This window comes from Aedes aegypti, chromosome 1 (genome assembly GCF_002204515.2).
Source record: "Aedes aegypti strain LVP_AGWG chromosome 1, AaegL5.0 Primary Assembly, whole genome shotgun sequence".
NCBI lineage: Eukaryota > Metazoa > Arthropoda > Insecta > Diptera > Culicidae > Aedes > Aedes aegypti.
The window spans coordinates 262,290,473-262,310,602 of record NC_035107.1 but is presented as its reverse complement, the minus strand read 5'-3'; the positions used below and the strand labels follow the sequence as shown (position 1 = coordinate 262,310,602).

Here is a 20,130-nt window from a genome sequence, read left to right as displayed (position 1 = left end):
AATTCCTGTGGAAGCTTCTGTAGGAGTTCCTCTGTAAGTTCCTTCATTAGTTCCTCTGGAATTTTCCTGTAGGAGCTTGTCTAGAACTTTCCTGTAGAAGGTTCGCCGGAACTTTCCTGTCAGAGTTCGTCCGGAAGTTCCTGTCAGAGTTCTTCTGGAAGTTGCTGTAAAATTTATCCCGAAAAATCCTTCGGAAATTTCTTCGGGAGTTCTTCCAGGAAGTCCTCTAGAAGTTCTTCCGGAAGTTACTCTAGGATTTCTCCTGAAAATTCCTCTATGATTTTTTTTTTCGTAAATTCATTTAGAATTTCTTTCGTAAGATCCTCTAAAACTTCCTCCCGAAGTTCCATTAAAAGTTTATCTTGAAGTTCCTTTCGGAGTTATTCCGGAATTCCTTCTAGTTTTTTTTTGAATTTTTCCAGGAAGTTGTCTTGGATTTTTCCGGAAGCTTGTGTAGGAGTTCCAACGGCAGTTGCTGTAGGAGTTCCTTCGGGAATTCCTGTAACAATTCCTGTAGGAGATCATCTTGAAGTTCCTGTAGGAGTTCCTACGGAAATTCCTGTAGGAATTCCTCTGGAAGTTTCTGTAAAAGATCCTCTGTAAGTTCCTTTATGAGTTCCTTCGGAATTTTCCTGTAGGAGTTCCTCTGGAACTTTCCTGTATGAGCTTCTCTAAAACTTTCCTGTAGGTATTCCTCCGGAACTTTCCTGTAACTGCTTCTCCGGAAGGTCCTGTAAGGGTTCTTCTGGAAGTTGCTGTAGAATTTATCCCGAAACTCTCTCCGTAAATTCTTCTAGGAGTTCTTCCAGCAAGTCCTCTAGTAGTTCTTAAAAAAGTTACTGTAGGATTAGTTCTGTTTTTTTTTCGTTAACTCCTTTATAATTTCGTTCGTAAAATCCTCTAAAATTTCCTTGTGAAGTTCCATTAGATGTTCATTTGGAAGTTCCTCTAGAAGTTTTTCCGAAATTTTTTTCGGATGTCTTTCTAGTTTTTTGAAGTTCCTCCAGGAGATTGTCTGGGATTTTTTTTCTTAAAGTTCGTGTAGGAGTTCCTCTGGAAGTTCCTGTAGTTGTTCCCTGAAAGTTCCTGCAGGAGTTTCCTCGGAAGTTCCTCACTGAGTTCATTTGAAAATTGCTGTATAGTTCCCGTAGAAGTTCCTTCTGAAAGTATTGCAAAAGTTCTTCTGGACGTTCCTATAGCAGCTCACCCAAAAAATCCTTCAATAGTTCCTCTTGAAGCTCCTCCAGATGTTCTTCCCAAAGATCCCTAGAATTCTCTGGAAGTTGCCGTAAAATTTATCCGGGAACTTTCTCCAGAATTTTCCAGAAATTCTTCTAGGAGTTCTTACAGCAAGTCTTCTAGAGTTTCTTCCGGGAGTTTCTCAAGGATCTCTCCTCGAAGTTCCTCCCAAAATTTCCCCGGAAGTTCCTCCAGAATTTTTTTCAGGAAACTCCTCTAGGAGTTCTTCTGAAAGTTTCGCTGGGAGTTCTTACGGAAGTTCCTCTAGGAATTCCATCAGAAGTTCCTTCTAATTTTTGCAATTTTTGAAATACTCCGGTGTTCTGCCGGAATTTCCTCCTGAAGTTCCCATAGGAGTTCCTCCGGGAATTTCTGTAAACGATTCTTCGGAAGTTCCTGTAGGAGTTCATCCGGGAGTTCCTGTAGAAATTCCTCCGACAGTTTCTGCACAAGTTCCTCCGGAAATTCCTGTAGGATTTCTTCCGGAAGTTCCTCCTGAAGTTGCTGTAGGAGTTCTTCTGGAAATTACTGTAAGCGTTTCTCCAGAAGTTCCTGTATGAGTTCATTCGAAAGTTCCTGTAGGAATTCCTCCAGAGTTCCTGTAGGAGTTCTTTCAGAACTTTTCAGTAGGAGTTCCTCCTAGAGCTCATGTAAGAAGTTGTTGTAGAACTTATCCCAAAACTTCCTCCGGAAATTCCTCTAGCAGTTCTACCAGCTTTTCTTCTAAAAGTTCTTCCAAAAGTTACTCTAGGATATCTACTGGTAGTTCCTCTAGGATTTTTTTGTAAGTTCCTTTAGAATTTCTTTAATAAGATCCTCTAAAAATTCATCCAGAAGTTCTATTAGAAGTTCATCTGGAAGTTTCTCTAGGAGTGCTTCCGAAAGTTTCTTTAAAAGTTATTCCGGAAGCCCTTCTAGTTTTTTTAAGTTTCTCTAGGAGGTTCCTATGGAAGTTCCTGTAGGAGTTCCTCTGAAAATTCCTGTAAGAGTTCCTTTTGAAATTTCTGTAGGAGTTCCTTCTGAAATTACTGTGGGAGTTCCTCAAGAAATTTCTGTGAGAGTTTCTTTGGAAGTTTCTGTAGGATGTCCTACGGAAGTTTATTTAGGAGTTCTTCCATAAGTTCCTGTATGAGTTCCTCCGGAATTGTAGGAGTTCCTCAGAAACTTTCCTGTGGTAGTTTCTCTAAAACTTTCCTTTGGAGTTGTTGTCAAAGTTCTTCTGGAAGTTGCTGTAGAATTTATCCCGGAACTTCCGCCGGATATTACTCTAGAGGTTCTTTCAGCAAGTTTTTTAGGAGTTATTACAGAAATTTCTCTTGGATTTTTCCTGGATGTTCATCTAGGATTTTTTTTTATAAATTGCTTTAGAATTTCCTTCGTAAGATCCTCTAAAATTTCCTTCTGAAGTTCCATTGGAAGTTCATCTGGATGTTTCTCTAGGAGTTCTTCCAGAAGTTCTTTTGGATGTCCTTCTTGTCATTTTTAAGTTCCTCTAGGAGGTCGCATTAGATTTTTTTTTCGGAAGTTCATGTAGTAGTTTCTTCGGAAGTGCCTGAAGGAGTTTCTCCGGAAGTTCCTCTAGGAGTTCCTTTGAAAGTTGCCTTTGAAGTTTCACCGATAGTTCCTGTAGGAGTTCCTTCTGAAAGTATTGCAGAAGTTCTCCTGGACGTTCCTATAGCAGCTCACCCAAAGATTCCTCTGATAGTTCTTCTAAAATCTTCTTCAGAATATCCCTTGATTTCTTCGGAAGCTTCTCCAGGTGATCTTCCTGAAGTTCTCCTAGGATTTAATTTTGGCAACTTTTCTGAAAGTTGCTGTAAAATTTATCCCTAAACTTTCTCCGGAATTTTCCAAAAATTCTTTTGGGGTTTTTCCATCAAGTCTTCAAGAATTACTTCCATAAGTTTCTCAAGGATCTTTCCTGGAAGTTCCTCTCAAAGTATCTCCGGATGTTCCTCGAGGAATTTGACCGGTCCTCTAGGAATTCTTCTGGAAGTTTCCCTAGGGGTTCGTATGGAAGTTCCTCTAGGAATAGCGCCAGAAGTTCCTACGGAAAATCTTATAATTTTTGAAATGAATAACTCCGGAACTTACCCAGGAGTTTCTCAGGAGTTTCTCAGGAAGTTTCCCAAGGAGTTCCTCAGGAAGTTTCATCCCTATGAGGAAGATCCGCGTTAAGTTCCGTTTTAAGATTATCCCGCAAGTTGAGCTATGAGTTCTTCCAGGAATTCCAGTTCTGGAGTTCCTCCAGAAGTTTAATCCACTTCTGGAGTTCCGTTAGAAGTTCCTCCGCAAGTTGCTCCTAAATGTTGCTCCGTAGACTTTTTAAGAGTTCCTTCGTTAGATCCTTTAGAAGTTCCTGCACAAGTTACCCCATGAGTTACTCCGGAAGTTTCACTAAGAGTGTCTCCAGAAATTCAGCTAGGAGTTCCTTCAGAAGTTCCCCAAAAAACTATTTTAATAACAAAGACACTACACGTTAATGCTTCCAGTGGGCTGTTTGCCCTTTGAAGGAAGCACCACACTTGACAACGGACTAGCATGCAACGCCCAGTGGCACAGTCGGAAAACATTCCTCTCGAAAAGTTTTCGGCCTGAGGCGGTAATCGAACCCGCACTCCTTAGCACGATGCGGCTAAATGCCTCGGTGACACTAACCGCACGGCTACGAAGCCCACACAGAATATCCACCAGGATTTCCTCCTAAAATTCCACTAGAAATTCTACCGAAAGTTTCTCTGAAAGCTCTCCTAGGAGTTCCTCCAGAAGCTCCAGTAGAAGTTTTTCTGAAAGTTTCACCGGAGGTTGCCCTAGGAGCTCTTCCAAAAGTTCTCCTGGTAGATCTTCAAGGAGTTTTTCTAAGAGTTCTTTTGGGATTTCTTATAGAAGTTCCTCCGGAAGTTCTTGTACAAGTTGTTCCAAAAGTTTTTCCAGTTATGGAGTTCTTCTGGAAGTTTTCTTAGGGTGTCTTGTGAAAGTTCGTCTAGGAGTTCCTAGTTCTTCAGCAAGTTTGTTAATAGTTCCTCAGCGAATTCTAACAGGAGTCTCTCCGGAAGTTCTGCAAGGAATTTCTACGGAAGTTCCACTAGAAGTTCTTCCAGATTTTCCCATAAGTTTTCTTCTAGAAGTTACTCAAGGATTAACTCTGCAAAGTTTCACTTATAGTTGTTCAAGAATTTTCTTTTGGAATTATTCCGAGAGTTTATTCAGGATTTTCTCCGGAAGTCACTCTAAGAACCACTCCGCAAGTTCATCCAGAAGCTCCTCTAGGAGTTCCCTTAGGATTACTTCTGAAAGTGTTTGTAGAAGTTCCTTCGAAAATTCCTCTGCGTTTCGCAACGAATTTCTCCGGAAATTCCCCAAGGAGTTCCTCTGGAAGCTGATATATATTGAAGACTCCTCCGCAATTTCTCTTTAGAACTCCTCAGGAAGTTCCTCTTGAAGCTAATCCTCAAGTTTCCCCATCAGTTGCTCCGAAAATGTCGCTACGAGTTTCTCTGGAAGTTTCACTTATAGACAGTTCCGGAAGTTTCCCTAGATTTCATTCGTAAGCTTCTGTAGAAGTTCCTCCAGAGGCTCATCTTAAGTTCTTCTGGTAGTTTCTCTTGGAGTTCCATTAGAAGTTACTCCTGAAATCCCTTAAGAAGCTACCCTAGGATTTCCTCCGGAAGTTCTCAGAGTAGTTTCTCCTGATGTTCTTCTATGAGTTCCTCCAGAAGCTCCATAAGATTTACAAGGAGTTCGAAAGCTAGCCCAGAAGATCGTCCGGAAGTTCCTGTCGGAGTTCCTCCGGAAGATCGTCCTGAAGTTCCTGCAGGAGTACCTCCGGAAGTTCTGTTAGAAGTTCCTCCAGGAATTTCTCCAGCTCTGGAGTTTCTCTAGAAGTTTCTCCACTTCTGGATTTCCACGAGAAGTTCCTCCGTAAGCTATTCAAGAGTTCCTTTGGTTGCTTGCTAGAGTTTTCGGGGCCCGGTGCGGAGTCATATTATGGGGCCCTTCAAAATAGGGGTGTGCACCGCCAACATACAATTGACATGTGGCTATAGTCAAGTTATCGAAATCATAATATCTTTTCAATCAATATTCGTATTTCCGATTGGAAATAATAGAACATGCGTTCTTCTAATTGTTGAAGATTTTTATAACTTCTTATTAGGGAAACAAAACGTCAATTAATGAAGAGTAATATGACGCTATGATCGTTTCAGGGTTGATAACGACTAAGTGTCTTAAAATATGCACTCTAGAGTCCTCATGTCAGAAAAACGAGATAAAAAGATGACTGAACAGGAACCACGTTTTATTAAAGATTCCTCAGAGAATTCAACACAACATCTCTCAAAGGAGCTAAATGTTTCTGTGAAAAATTTTTGTGACTTTACGCTTAATATTAGTATACGTCTTTTATTATATTTTTCCCAAATTTCATCACAAACTAATTTAGGTATTTGATAGAATTTTCGTTCATCTATTTATTCAAACATTTATTCAGGATTCCGTTGAATCCTTTGCAAATTTTTAAGGAATTCTTTCCAGAATTTTGTTCGAGATACGATTAAGAATTCATCCAGAACTTCTTCCAAGAATACCCTCAGAAATTAATCAAAGGATTTCATCAAAAAATCGTTTCAAAATTCCAAGTCATCCAGCGATGCTTCCATAGATTTCAAAAATTACTCCAGAGGTTTTCTCCAGGATTTTTTTAATTCTTATTAATAATGTTTATTCTGAATTTCTTTAATGTTCCAACTAGAAATTTGTTCAAAGCTACCTTGAGTGATTTAGAATTTTGGAATTCTTGGACAAGTTTTACCAGATAATTCAGCAAGGATTTCTTTTGGAATATCTTCAAGGCGATACTTGAGATTTTTTTTCAGAAATAATATGAAAAACTTATGAAACAAAAAATTCTGGAAGATATTTCTAAACTAAATCTAGAAGATATCACTGATTATGGTGAAAACATGCTAATTCTCTACAAGAGAGAAGTCTTTTGAATGTTTTCGAGTTTCTTCTGGACTCTTGAGAAATTCTTGGATAAGTCTCACGAAAAACTGAAGAATCCATGAAGAATTTACTTCAAAAATTATTCAATAAAGCTTTGTAGGAACTCAAAATTTCACGAGAAATCTTAAAGAAATCCCTGGTTGAATTTTGTTATGAAAATCATGGAAGATTTCATAATAGATATTGTGCAATAATCCCTAACAAAATTGATGGAGCAATTACTAGGATAATCACTGGGGTAATTCTATTACTGGAAAATACAACACAACTTTTCGAGGAATTCTTGTATGATTCGCCTGAAAAATGTCTACATTAATTTCTTCAACCCTAAACCAAACTTTTGTGAATTTTCTTGCAAGCAGTCGTGTATGAATATTTCTATATTTATTATTCTGAGAAAGTAAAGACGGGGTTGCTGCTCCAATTGCTACCGCCTTTGATTCAAAAGCAGAAGTTCATGGGCTCAAACACAGGCCTGTCCCTTTCCGCGTACTTTGTGGTTGCATCTTTCACTTGCTTTTGTCTTCCACTTCTAATCTCTCACAATTGGCCTATCACAGTTCGTAGCATTTGCTAGAACCAGAAACGGGCAATACAACCGTTCCCCTACGCTTCCATTTTTCCATCATTATAGCACGCTTTACCTTACGCCTAGATGTAGGTCTCATTTATCCGGTATACTGTGGACCCGGTGCAGGCTACGCTACTGCCTTGATAAGTTCCTCCAGAAGCCCCTCTAGAAGTTTCCTTAGGAATACATCTGAAAGTTATTGTAGAAGTTCCTTCGAAAATTCCTCTAAGTTTCGCAACGGCAATGACCCTAGTAGTTCCTCTGGAATCGGATATATACTAAATGTTCCTTCGTTAGTTCCCTTAAGAATTCCTCCGGAAATTCCTCCTCAAGTTTCTCCATCAGAAGCTCCAAAAGTGTCGCTAGGAGTTCCTCCGAAAGTTCCACTAAAATTTCTGATAACAGTTCTGGAAGTTTCCGTAGATTTCACTAGAAAACTTTTGCAGAAGTTCCTCCAGAAGCTTCTTTTAAAATCTTATGGAAATTTCTCTTGTAGTTCCACCAGAAGTTACTCCTGAAAATCCCTTAGGAAGCTACCCCAGGATTTTTTTCTCCGAAAGTTCTGCCTGGAGTGCCTCCCGAAATTCCGTAAGATTTCCCAGGAGTTCGAAAGCTAGCCCAGAAGTTCCTCTAGTAGTTCCTATGGAAGAATCTCTGCTCTAGGATTTTCTGTGGATGTTCCACGAGGAATTTGTTCGGAAATTCCTCTAGGAGTTCCATCGGTAGTTCATCCCAAATTATCTATAGATAATTATTTCTGAACTTCAATCAAGAGCTTCTTCGTACGTACGTAATTATATAATAAATATATTTTAACTTTTGAAGCAGTTCATTCGAGAATTACTTCAAAAAATACTTGAGAACTTTCTCCGGGGTTTCTGTAGCAATTTCCAAGGATTTCCTCCTAGTATTACTGGATGAATTTGGAAATAATTCCCTGAAAGGCTTCTAGCGTGATTCACTAGAGGAATTTCTAGCGCTGAAATTTCCTAAAATGGTTCACTGAGTAAATACTGAAGGAATTTTAAAAGGAGATTCTGGAGAAATTCTCATAACAATTCGTGGGTGATTACTGAAGGAACTTGCGCAATAGTTCGTGGGGGAAATTATTAGAGATTTACTAGAGAAGTTACTACAATGATCCATATAAAAAATTTTATGCCAATTTTGGAAGTATTCTCCGAAACTTAAAACTTAAAAAGTATGTGGAGAGACTTTGACTGAAAAATATGAAGCAATTCTCTGATAAATTTTCTGCAATAATTCGCAAACAAATCGAAGTAGGTTTACTAAAGGAATAGTTGAATATGTCGGGGAGGAATTGTAAGATGATTCCGCAGTAGTTCTTGGAAAAATCCCCAAAGGAGTTCCCGAAGAATTTCTCGGAGGAATTCCTGGAGCAATTTTTGGAGTGTTTCCTGGCGAAATTCCTGAAAAAGTTTCGGTAAAATTTTGCGGAGAAAAAAATAGAGGAATTTTTAGAGGAGTTTAGGAAAAAAAATCCCGGAGGAATTCCTGCAATTCGGCACCGAAATTTTCTCAGAAAATTTCATGGAAGAATCCCTGGACAAATTCTCGGATCGATTTTTAGGGGAAATTCCTGGAGGAATTTCTTACGGATTAATTTATGAAGGAATTTCCAAATAAACCAGTTTTTTATTAGTATTGCTGGAGGAATTTCAGGAGGATTTTTTAGATAAATCTGTGATTCTGGAATAATTCTCCGGGATATTCCTGAAAAGAAACATGAGGCAGGAGTAATTTCTTGAGAAATTTAAGCAGAATTCATAAAAAATCCCAAGTGTCGGAATTAAAAATAACATTTTTTTTTTTTTGAAGAATAGCAAAAAAAAATATATTGGTTTAGCCATTAGATTTGTTGAACGATTTCTGACATAAAGTCATAATTCAAGCAAAGCTATTGATATATATGTTTAGAAATATTTCAAGTAATAAATTAGAGTTTTTGTCTGAAGACTGTCAAGTATTCCCGGCAGAATGAGGAACAGAAAAATCAGGGGGGTATCACAGGATTCTTGTGTGCAATTTACCAAATTACCGTTCAAATTTGAAGAAAGCCTCTTCAAAATCTTTCATTACAATTCAGATAGCAAATGCAATGCAATGATAGAGTTTCGTGAATATTACTTCAATTTGAGCAAAAAATCTGCTTATGAACATTTGTAAATGATGATGATTATATTCCTCTTAAGGGTTACTTATAATAATTACTCATAATCACTAATCATACTGAATTTAATCATTAATCATAGTCATTTATCAACTAAAACTAAAGCCTAATCTATATAAACAAAAATGGAATGGTGTTTGTATGTCACGAAATGACTTGAAAACGGTTTAACGGATTTTCACAATTCTTTCACTATTGCATTCGTCCAATGTTCCGACGTGTTCGTGCATAGAAAAAGTTTAAGAATATCTTTGGAATAGTTCTAAAAACGGGACCAAACTAATGTGTCATAATTTGTATGGGAGATCGCATGTCATTTTTCAACAGCCTACTTGATGGCAAGACGAAGTTTGCCGGGTCTACTAGTTAATAATAATAATTAATCATAATCATCAATCATACTTTGTTTAATCATGAATCACAATCATAATAACAATTGAAACATTTTAATCATTGATTATGGTAAGATTGGATTTCATCATTGATCACTCAATCAATCATTGCAACCCGTTAATCATTAATGCTCTGTAAATAATCATTAAAAGAACTCAAAACTTGGATATTAGTAGCAAATAAACCAAGAAAAATATTCAAACTAGCATAGCATGGATTTTCTTTTTTCTACAAAAAAGTAAAAATATATCATATTTTGAGCAACTTTCCGTAATTTTCAGTGTATAAAACAAAGTTTAATAAATAATAATAAATAAATAGTTGTTAACCAGAAAAAAGCATTAATTAAGTATAATTGTAAGTAGTAACAGTTCGCGATGTCCCCTAGAGAAAGGAAAAGCTCTATAAACACAACTTACAAAAGACTTCAACACATCTCGAGAAACGAACCCCCAAAGACCCCAATGTCCCACAGTGAGCAAAAACAACACTCACTTGCGGCATTATCTCACAACAACAATACCCGCATCTCACCTTACCATCTCACCAAGTCCTTCATCTGGCCACCGTACTTCGCCAAAGGAAGCCCTCGCACTTCTCACGTTCTCTCGCACGCATTTCTCACGTTCACTTCGCGCACATCTCGCTCGGTCGACACCGGAGCCGAGTGCCAAAAATTGATAAAACTCCCAGCCCCCAATCGAATCCGTTTCAGTCTAGCCGTAACAGCTCACCGCAACGTATAGACGACGTAATTCCCTTTACAGTGCAAACTCGTCTCTCTCGCGTTTTTCCTGGAGACCCAAAACGCGCGAACATCTCCGCGCAACACGTGTGAGTGAGTGTGCTGCGGCAGTGTCAGTTGGCGAAGTGGCGCGCTTGTGTGTTTCCAGAGGCAGCGTGATCGGAGCAAAAACTTTCACTACTTTCTCAATCGGCGGCAGAAGACGAATTCGACCGAACGGATTCGGCCAATCACAGAGGCTGCAGAGCTCTTCAGCGAACGACCGGTTTGGGCTTGTGCAATTCCTAGCGGACGATCGAGGTGGACTATTCGTTCGTTCCTACCAGTAGTGTTGATAGCAGCCGGACAGTTCAGAGCGTACGGGAAGTTAGATCGATAGCGTGGACAAATTAAGTGTTTGTGAAATTTGGTGAGAGATTAGTGCATATCGGAGTTAGACGGAACAGTGGGTGCATTGTTGTATTAGTGACATTGAAGGGCACTTATCGTCGCAATCAGCGTGTAAAGTTCAGTGGATACCGAAATTCACGGAAGGGCGCTGAACCTGACGGAAGGCCAAAAGAGGCACACCAAAATCAACGTACGCTGGACACTAAGGTGAATATTGTACGGGGTTATGCCGTTTCCACGGTGAAAACGGAATTTATGAATATTTATTGAGTAGGCAGCAGTGGTCTCTTCTCTCTTGTTTTTTGGGGATTGTGTGGTGATAAGGCGAACACGATTGGACGTCAGCAGGAGGCATAGCGGATTTTCGATTGCTTTTGGTTCTCCGTTGTGTGTTTTTTACGTTTAAAGCGGGGAGCAGCGCACTGTGGTTCTATTTGTTCTACAAAGCTGCCACTATCACAACACAAACACTTTCCAGGTTGTTGTCAATAATATCTCTTTAAACATTCTGATTGAGAAATTCTCCACAAATAGCTAAGACAGTGTTATTAAGAAAAAGTTATCCTACAAAATGTCTTTCTGCAATTATGCTTTTTTTTTAATTCTTTTTTAGTATCATTCCAAACATTACATTCGTTTGTTATATCTAGGAGTCTATAATCCTAAATTGATAAAACAAAATAAGCTTTTATTAACATTCGGTTAATAGAAGATTGCAACGTTTTCTGTCTTAAATTATTAAGCATTTTATTTGACATTTGTTCTAATGTTTCAACATTGGATATTCTTTGTAACTCATTAGTACTATACCAGGAAGGAAGCTTCAGAATCATTTTGAAAATATTATTTTGAATTCTCTACAGAGCTTTCTTCCCGGCATTACAACAGCTAGTTTATATTGGTACAGCATACAACATGGCTGGCCTGAACATTTGTTTGAAGATCAAAAGCTTGTTCTTAATACAATGTTTTGTTTTCCTATTAATATAGGTACACATTTATTACATTTGGCTTGAATGCCCTCAATGTGATTTTTTAAAGTAAAATTTGTATCTAGCATGAGCCCTAGATACTTAACTTCATCTGACCAATTTATTGGAACCCCTCTCATCGTGACAACATGTCTACTTGAAGGTTTCAAATAAAGAGCTTTTGGTTTATGTGGGAATATTATTAGTTGAGTTTTGGAAGCATTAGGAGAAATCTTCCATTTTTGCAAGTATGAAGAAAAAATATCCAAACTTTTTTGCAATAGACTACAGATGACATGCAGACTTCGTCCTTTGGCGGAGAGGCCTGTGTCATCCGCAAACAAAGATCCTTGAGGTAACTCAGGTAAGTCAGATGTGATAATATTGTATCATAATGGCCCCAAAATGCTGCCTTGAGAAACGCCAGCTGTTACATGAAGTCCTTCAGATTTGGAATTCTGATAACTAACCTGAAGTGTACGATTTGACAGATAACTTTGGATTATTCTTACAATGCATGTTGCAAAATTAAAGTTTTTTTTTATTTTACGATCAAGCCTTCATGCCAAACACTGCCGAATGCTTTTACTATGTCAGAAGAGTAAGACCAGTACAATAGCCTTCAAATTTGTTGGATCGAATCAAATTTGATACACATAAAAGTTGATGAGTGATCAAATGTCCATGGCGGAATCCAAACTGTTCATTGGCAAAAATTGAATTTTCATTTATGTGGACCATCATTCTGTTCAAAATGACCTTTTCAAAAAGTTTACTGATGGAGGAAATCAAACTGATTGACCAATAGCTAGAAGCTTTGTATCAAATAAGGATGATAAGCTACTTCCTGGAAGTTTCTTGATGAGTATATAGAAAATTCCATCATCGCCAGAGCTTTCATAGTTTTTATTTTTTTTATAATAATCACTTCTCATCCAAATCAGCCTCTCAGGAATTTTCAAAAACGTTCTCTTGATTGAGAATGTTTTCGAAGTCCTGAGTAACTTGAATTTCTATTGGACTAATAAGTCCCAAATAAAAATTGTGCGCACTTCCAAACTGCATAGCAAGTTTTTGAGCTTTTTCGCAATTGGTTAGTAATAATTTGTTTTCCTCTTTAAATGCCAGTATTGGCTTCTGAGGTTTGTTCAAAATTTGAGAGAATATCCAAAAGAGGATAGATCCAGGATCCATTTGTGAAATTTTATTTTCAAAATTTTCATTTCCTAATGGTGAAAAGCGTTTTTTTTTTTCTGCAGATCCTGCCATATAATTTTCACAGCTGGATCGCGAATGCGTTGAAATTGCCTTCTCCTCAGGTGTTTAAGATGGATCAAAAGTTTAAGATCATCGTCTATAATCACGGTTTCAAATTTAACTTCACATTTTGGTATTGCAACGCCCCTTGCTTCAACAACGGAATTTGTTAAAGTTTCAAGAGCATTGTCAATATCAAGTTTTGTTTGTAGAGAAATGTTATCATCAAGATAACTGTCGATATATGTTTTATTAAGAATCGCTTCATGGCATATTTGAAATGTAATAGAGACATGATCAGAATCAAAATCTGCATAAGTACCCAGTGGGGTATAAAGGTGACTAGAGTCGATTAAGACTAAATCAATCGTATAGGGGTTTCTAGAAGAGTAAAAACATGTAGGGCTATCAGGGTATTGAATTAAAAATATCCTGAAAAGAACTCATCAGATAAAATTCTGTCGTTGAAATTGCTTTGCGAATTATTCCATGACCGATGTTTGGCATTAAAGTCACCAATGACAAAAAATTATGACTTACTGCGAGTCAATTTACGCAAGTCAGTTTGGAGCAAATTAACTTGCTGCCCAGTGCACTCAAAAGGCAAACAGGCAGCTATGAAAGTTGTTCAACAGAAACAATCAAAGTTTCATAAACTTTGGTTTAAATTGACGAAAAAATTGATGTTTCATTCGCAAATGAATCACATATATAAAGCAACTCCACCACATGCTCTATCCAGGCGACCATTACGAAAACAAAAAAGTTTGGACGTACTTTGAGTTTAGATCCAGGTTTCAAATATGTTTCAGTAATAACTATCATATATTTGTTAGATATTAGCTGTTAAAAAATTAAAAACAACTCGTCCTCTTTACCATTCAAGAACGAGCATTCCAATTAAAAATAAAAAAAATGGATCCAATGGGGAAGTACGAAAACGCATGTTTCTACATTCTTGTGATCATTATTTATTAATAAAATGTGAAGAAAGTAGAGCACACAAATTTATTATTATGATTTTTTTTTTTCAAATTTTGACCAATGGGCGATATAACTGTGCATTGCTGCCTGTGGGGAATGCCGAGCTGTTTGTGTTTTGAGTGTGTGTTGTATGGCAGGCAATTGCTTGACCGATATTTGTTTCCCCGGAACGGTCACCAAGGTCTGGATATTTGGGAAACTGGGTGCAGGTGAACAAGTGTGAGTGTGGCTGTGTGTGGGTAAATGTGCTAATGATGATGCACCTAATTGATGGTTTGCATGATAGGTCGGGGAAAAGAAAGAGAATTGGGTAATCGTTTATGAAGATCATATCAAAGCGGAATCGACGGATTTAGTTTTTTCCGGGGAATTTTCTGCGGTTTCTAGGCCGCTTCTTGGGTTCTGATGTTGTGCCGAAAAGCTTTTCACCTAGATTCCAAGTTTCAGGAACTGACCACAGTTTTTTGTGTTCAAAAGGTCAATGAACGCTGTTCTCGCATCAAACGTTTGAGGGAATAACTTTTTATTACAGCGTTGGTACAGATTAGTTGCGGAAAAAACATGTAGTTTAATTGGTAGAACAATAAAGCTTGCGAAAATTTATTGCTTTTTGCGTTACTTTTTCCGCGTCTGTTTGTTAAGCATAGCATGTGTGTCGACGAGTAAATGAAATCATATTGTTCTTCCTTTGCTGGTTTTACCTGCCGTCAGTTAAATATTTTTTCACAGTCCATTATTAGCCATTATATCTAGAACCATAGTATGAACTTTATTCTGCTTGTTCATTGAATTGACGACAAATTTGCGTTCAAATCATCAACAATTTGATTTACATAACAAGTATTACATCTTGCACATCATTTAATAACTATATTAAAAAACAATAACCTAGTTACAAAGATAAAGACTTTCAATCTAAGTATCAACACTTTTATTTTATATAAAACATAACTCATTTCAAAACAAATTTCGTAGGGTAATTTACGGCTTCGGCACCATTCGACTATCATCGGCAACCAATTTCAAACTTCAAATACATAGTATTTTCTACCAAAACACATCAATGAAATCATTCAGATGATTATTTGTTCTTTCAGCTTCCCGCTGATGATATACTTCTTTCTTCTTTTTCTGGCGTTACGTCCCCACTGGGACAGAGCCTGCTTCTCAGCTTAGTGTTCTTATGAGCACTTCCACATTTATTAACTGAGAGCTTACTATGCCAATGACCATTTTTGCATGCGTATATCGTGTGGCAGGTACGAAGATACTCTATGCCCTGGGAAGTCGAGAAAATTTCCAACCCGAAAAGATCCTTGACCGGTGGGATTCGAACCCACGACCCTCAGCTTGGTCTTGCTGAATAGCTGCGCGTTTACCGCTACGGCTATTTGGGATATACTATATGATGTATTTCACAAGACTCAGCCGAGTTGTTAATTAAAGTGCGTAGCGGGAGTACTTCAAGCCAAATTTCTAGTTTATTTTGGATAGGCTTAGGGGTTTGAACCAAATTAGAAATGCAGCTAAATCACTGAAAATTACTTGCATCAATATTAACTGAATGTTTACTACTAATATGAATGTATTCAGTTCAAGCAGATCTTTACGAACAGAAGCCTTTGGTGCTCTCTAAATCCCAATAATGTAATTGCGGAATAACAACTAAGGATTGAAGTCACCGCCAAAATTAGCTGTCCACTTACTCGTTATCACGTAAATTGGTGAATGTGTCGAAACGAGAAATTCTGCCATCAAAATGTGTATGCTTTATATTTAACAAATAATCTTTGTGGTATCCCAAAAGCCTTGACTTGTTGAAACAACATTTTTGCGATAGAAAACATCAGACAAAATTTAAAAGGAATAATATATTGATAATTAAGAGAAACGCAAGTTATTACTTCATAATAACACACTTTATTCAAAAACAGTTGTTTCGTCTTTGGGAAACTCAGAATTAAATTATGAAAACAAAATTATTTGCTCTGTGTTACCGTTTTGATTCATATTACGGATAGTTTTAACGGACGCTCTCCTTTGTTTGAAAACATTTCACACGAAATGTTCCATTTTTGTCGTTCGAAGTTCTCACTTTTGATGCTCCTTTTAGTAAGCATTTTTCATATCAATAATTTCCAACTGACTTACACTTCAATGTAAATCTAATGAAGGTTCTTGGCAAGCGTTCTTCCTAGCTTTACCATAAAAATGGTGAAAAATTTCCTTAATCGTATATAACATTGTTGCGGCCAGGATGCCTATCTCTACGTTCAATGAATCTAGTTTGAGTTTGCTTCTAGGTTTGACCTCACTGAGACCGAGCCTGCTACTCATCCTAAATAGTATTCAATGAGCACTGTCCCAGTTCTTAGAGGATCCTTTGCCAAATAAGCAATTTTCACATTCTTATAATGTGAGGCTGGAAGAATAATACTCATGAATATTTTCATTACGTAAATATCCTAGACTGATCGTGTATTTGTCATTTTTATATAGTTTTTGGATCCAAACAAAATTGAGTTCTACTACATAACTGTTGTTTTAGCAATAAAGGATAATGTTTTATGGTATAAATCTCAACAAAAAATAGGATAAATTAAGGAACAGGATCGGTTCATAATTTAGCTACTTTAAGAATTCAAAAGTCCATCTTCATTTTTTCTTGCATAAAATTGTATGTAAGATAGACTTAACCTCTCTTTTGAATTGCTCAATGGGTTTCAGATTTCGAAACGGTCTCCGACAAAGTTGTAGCCGATAGAACAGTACCAGCATAATACTAACCCCAGAACGATTTTTTTTTGGTTTTCCCATAGTAATTCCCATAAGAACTTTGAACGGTTTGTGCAGTCTCAATTTTCATCCAAATGAGCTTAAATTTAGGAATCTATGACATTCGGTCGAAAGACATTTAGGTAGTCAAATAACGTTGTTTTGGATTGGACATTTCTTCGAATGCACAATTGATCGAAATATATTCAATTGTTTTAAGAATCAAATGATATTTGGTCCAAAGGACATTTCCTCATTGAATCGGGTTTTTCCAGAGTGATATTTTGACGTAAATACATAGTGATTTATCATTGTTAAAAACGGAGGCATGCATAGATGCTATTACTGGTGATTGAATGTGCTAGAACAACATGATAGAGTACAAGAAATCTGCATTGGTGTACAGTAGGGTGCAGCTTAATTTTCGAAAGTTCTCAAAACCCAAAATTCGTGTGCTCTTCGGAATTCGAATCATATAAAAAAGCTTCTAATTTTGAGCCAAAACTATTAAGATTAAAAGGTGGCTCAAGCGACGTTATTAAATATGACTTTCAGTGAAGTCTCCATAACTTTGTTATTTTCTAACCAATTTTGCAGCTCTTACCATCATTCTTGTCAAAATGAAATATACGAAAAGTTTGAAGAATATCTAATTTACCTGAAATCAAAACAAGTCTTATTTGATGGTAGCTTTCTCTATTTTTTCCTATTTTTACTAAAACATGCATCTTTGTTTGATCATAACTTCATGAATACTCAGCCGATTCAAGATCTTTTAACATGCTTTTGAAGCTACTGGAGTTATTTCTAAACTGTGTGTACAACGAGCCCGATCTTAAAGTAGTTTTGACTTAGTTGTTTAACAAAAATTACCCTAAAACATGATTTTTCTATAAAAAATCTTTTTTTTTTTTTCGTTTTGTGAATTATTTCTACCGCAAATTGCAATTTAACTGTTTAAATTAAGTTTATAATGCATCTTGTTAAAATTACAAATTGAATTGTGCATTTATTTTTTTAAATTCCAAACCATTTTTCTTATAAAATTTATACAAAATTACCTTTAAGATCTTTTTTAAGGCTTAACAAATGAGAAAAACCAGTTTCAGCTTAACCCTCCAGCGCCCAAAAGTGAACAGTTATAGATAAAAATTTAATTCCAACGGGAGGTGAAACGTTATGTTTAATCTTGTTTTTTGATGAACCGGTTCAATTTACCGGTTCACTTTCGAACCGGTAAAATCCATTTTTTTTTTATTTCAGGAGATAACCGCTGCTATAATTTGGTAGCAGTTAATTCGTAAACTCAAGTGTGTTACTTTTTGAACCGTTTCATCCTACCGATTAACTTCTGAACCGGTTGAAAAATTTATTTTTATTTCAGAAAACATTCCGTGAAGTTAACATTTGATAGAAAATTAATCCTACAAATGTAATGTGTAACTTATTACACCGGTTGATTTTACCGATTCATTTTTGAACCGGTAAATATTTCATACAAGATTATTAAAAAAAAATGCTGTTTTATTTTGATGGAAGAAAAGTCGTTCGACTGAAATGTGTCATATTTTGAACCGGTTCATTTTACCGTTTCACTTTTGAGCCAGCATAGAAAGAAACTTATGCAGCTAGTGATTACATTTTAGTTGAACTATTTTTAAAATAATGACAATCATTGGTAATGTTATATCTTGTTATTTGATAAGCCGGTTCATTATATTGATTTAATCAAAACTTAATTTCGATGTCAAATAATAAATCTTGTTTTTTGATGAACCACTTCGGTTTACCGGTTCACTTACGAACCGGTAAAATCAATTATTTTTGTTTCAGAAGATTACCGCTAAAGTTTGCTGCTAGAATTTGTAACTTTTTGAACCGATTTATTTTACAGATGCGCTGTGAATCGGTAAAATCATTCGTTTTCATTTCAGAAAATAACCTGTGAAGTTTACTGTTATCAATTGATAGTAGATTATTCGAACAACTGAAATGTATTGTTTTTAAACCGGTTCATTGTACCGATTCACTTTTAAGCTGGCATATAAGAAAACTTTTGCAATTAGTAATTCTTCAGTTAGACGATAATGATGAAATATGTTTATAATGATGTAAATCGAAGTATGTACAATGTTAAATCTTCTTTTTGAATCCGTTTTCTTTTATAGCGTAGTTGGTAGGTTAAGCGGATTAGCCAACGCATCCGTGATGTTTTACGTTTCGGCTATTGAGTTGCGTGAGCTACAATCCATTCGTGAAAAATCTCAAGTAAGAGGTATGAGCATTTGAGATTTTTGCAACGTTGCCTAGACAATAATCGCTGTAGTTTGCTGCTATAATTTAGTATACGTTTTATCGTACAACTAAAATGTGTAACTTTTTGCACCGGTATTTTTTTTTCTAGAAGATAACCCGTAAAATTTGTTGTACTCTCTGTATTAGTTCATCACTTTTGATCCTGTTTATTTTTCATTTATAGTTGTTAAGATACTCAGTAAAGTTTACTGGCATGATTTGATGGATATTTAGTCGTACAACTGAAACGTGCTACCTTTTTGATTGGTTCATTTTACCGATTCCCTTTAGATCCAGTAAAACCATTTTTATTTCAGTAGACGACAGCTAAAGTTTGCTGTTATAATTTGAAAGCAGTTTAGTGGTACAACTGTAATATGTAACTTTTTGAACCGGTTCATTTTACCAATTCACTTTTGAACCAGTAAAATAACAATACGGCATTCAAGGGAAGTTGTGCAGTTTGTGATTCTTTTTCGGTTGAACGTATGTTCATAATAGTAAATATCGTAGTGTAATAACAAATTGTTATTTGATGAACTGGTTTATTAGTCATGCAAATTTACACTTGAATTGGTATTTTTTTCTGTTTGCTAATAGAAATTTGGTTGTACGACTGTAATACGTTACTGATTTATTTATGAAACGGTTCGAACAAATATGCCATTATAAGGTCAAATAAATCATGTTTATGATGCTACAGTCAAATCATAATATTGAACGGACCATCGAGATAGGGAGATATAGTTACAATTCAGAGAAACTTCGATTGAAGTGACCAGCGAGGTAGTCATGTAAACTTACTTCTACATTTATTCTTTACTTCGATAGCAAGCTACGGAACATAGAGTCAGGCAAAGTTGATTGTATTTCGATTGGAGGTATAATTATAAGATTCAAAAGGTTTTATTGAGTAGAAGCGTAACGTTGATATTGTTACATATTTGTTTAACAGATTGATGGGCCTAGTACACTTTTAAACCTTGAAACAATATTGAACCATAACGTAACCATTCATAATTTACAACAAATATATGTAAATTATTAAACCAGTCCATTTCATCGCTTCCAAAAGCGTTGTATATGAAATATATGTCCCCATATATGGCATATATGCCATGTGATAAAAAAAAAGATTGAATTATTAACTTTTTCTTTTTTTTGTAAACTGATAGTAATAGAATTTAATAACGTACATTGTTCTATGAAGAAGTTGTAGTGAATTGTTTGGCCTACAAGAAAAAAATATTCGATGTTTTTTCATGAAAAATAATTTTGGCCCATTTCCAAAATGTTATGTTTTTCTCAAAAT

The 20,130-nt window shown here is 36.2% G+C and overlaps 1 protein-coding gene across 2 annotated transcripts in view; it reads left to right on the top strand.

The window, feature by feature from the left end:
* The first annotated feature begins 10,110 nt into the window (after positions 1 to 10,110).
* The window catches only part of LOC5576735, a 175,930-nt gene continuing 165,910 nt past the window's right edge, over positions 10,111 to 20,130 (top strand). For both annotated transcript variants that reach the window (XM_021837689.1, XM_021837690.1), the window contains exon 1: positions 10,111 to 10,743. The gene's annotated coding sequence lies outside the window, so the exon portion shown is untranslated. The remainder of the gene's footprint in view (positions 10,744 to 20,130) is intronic.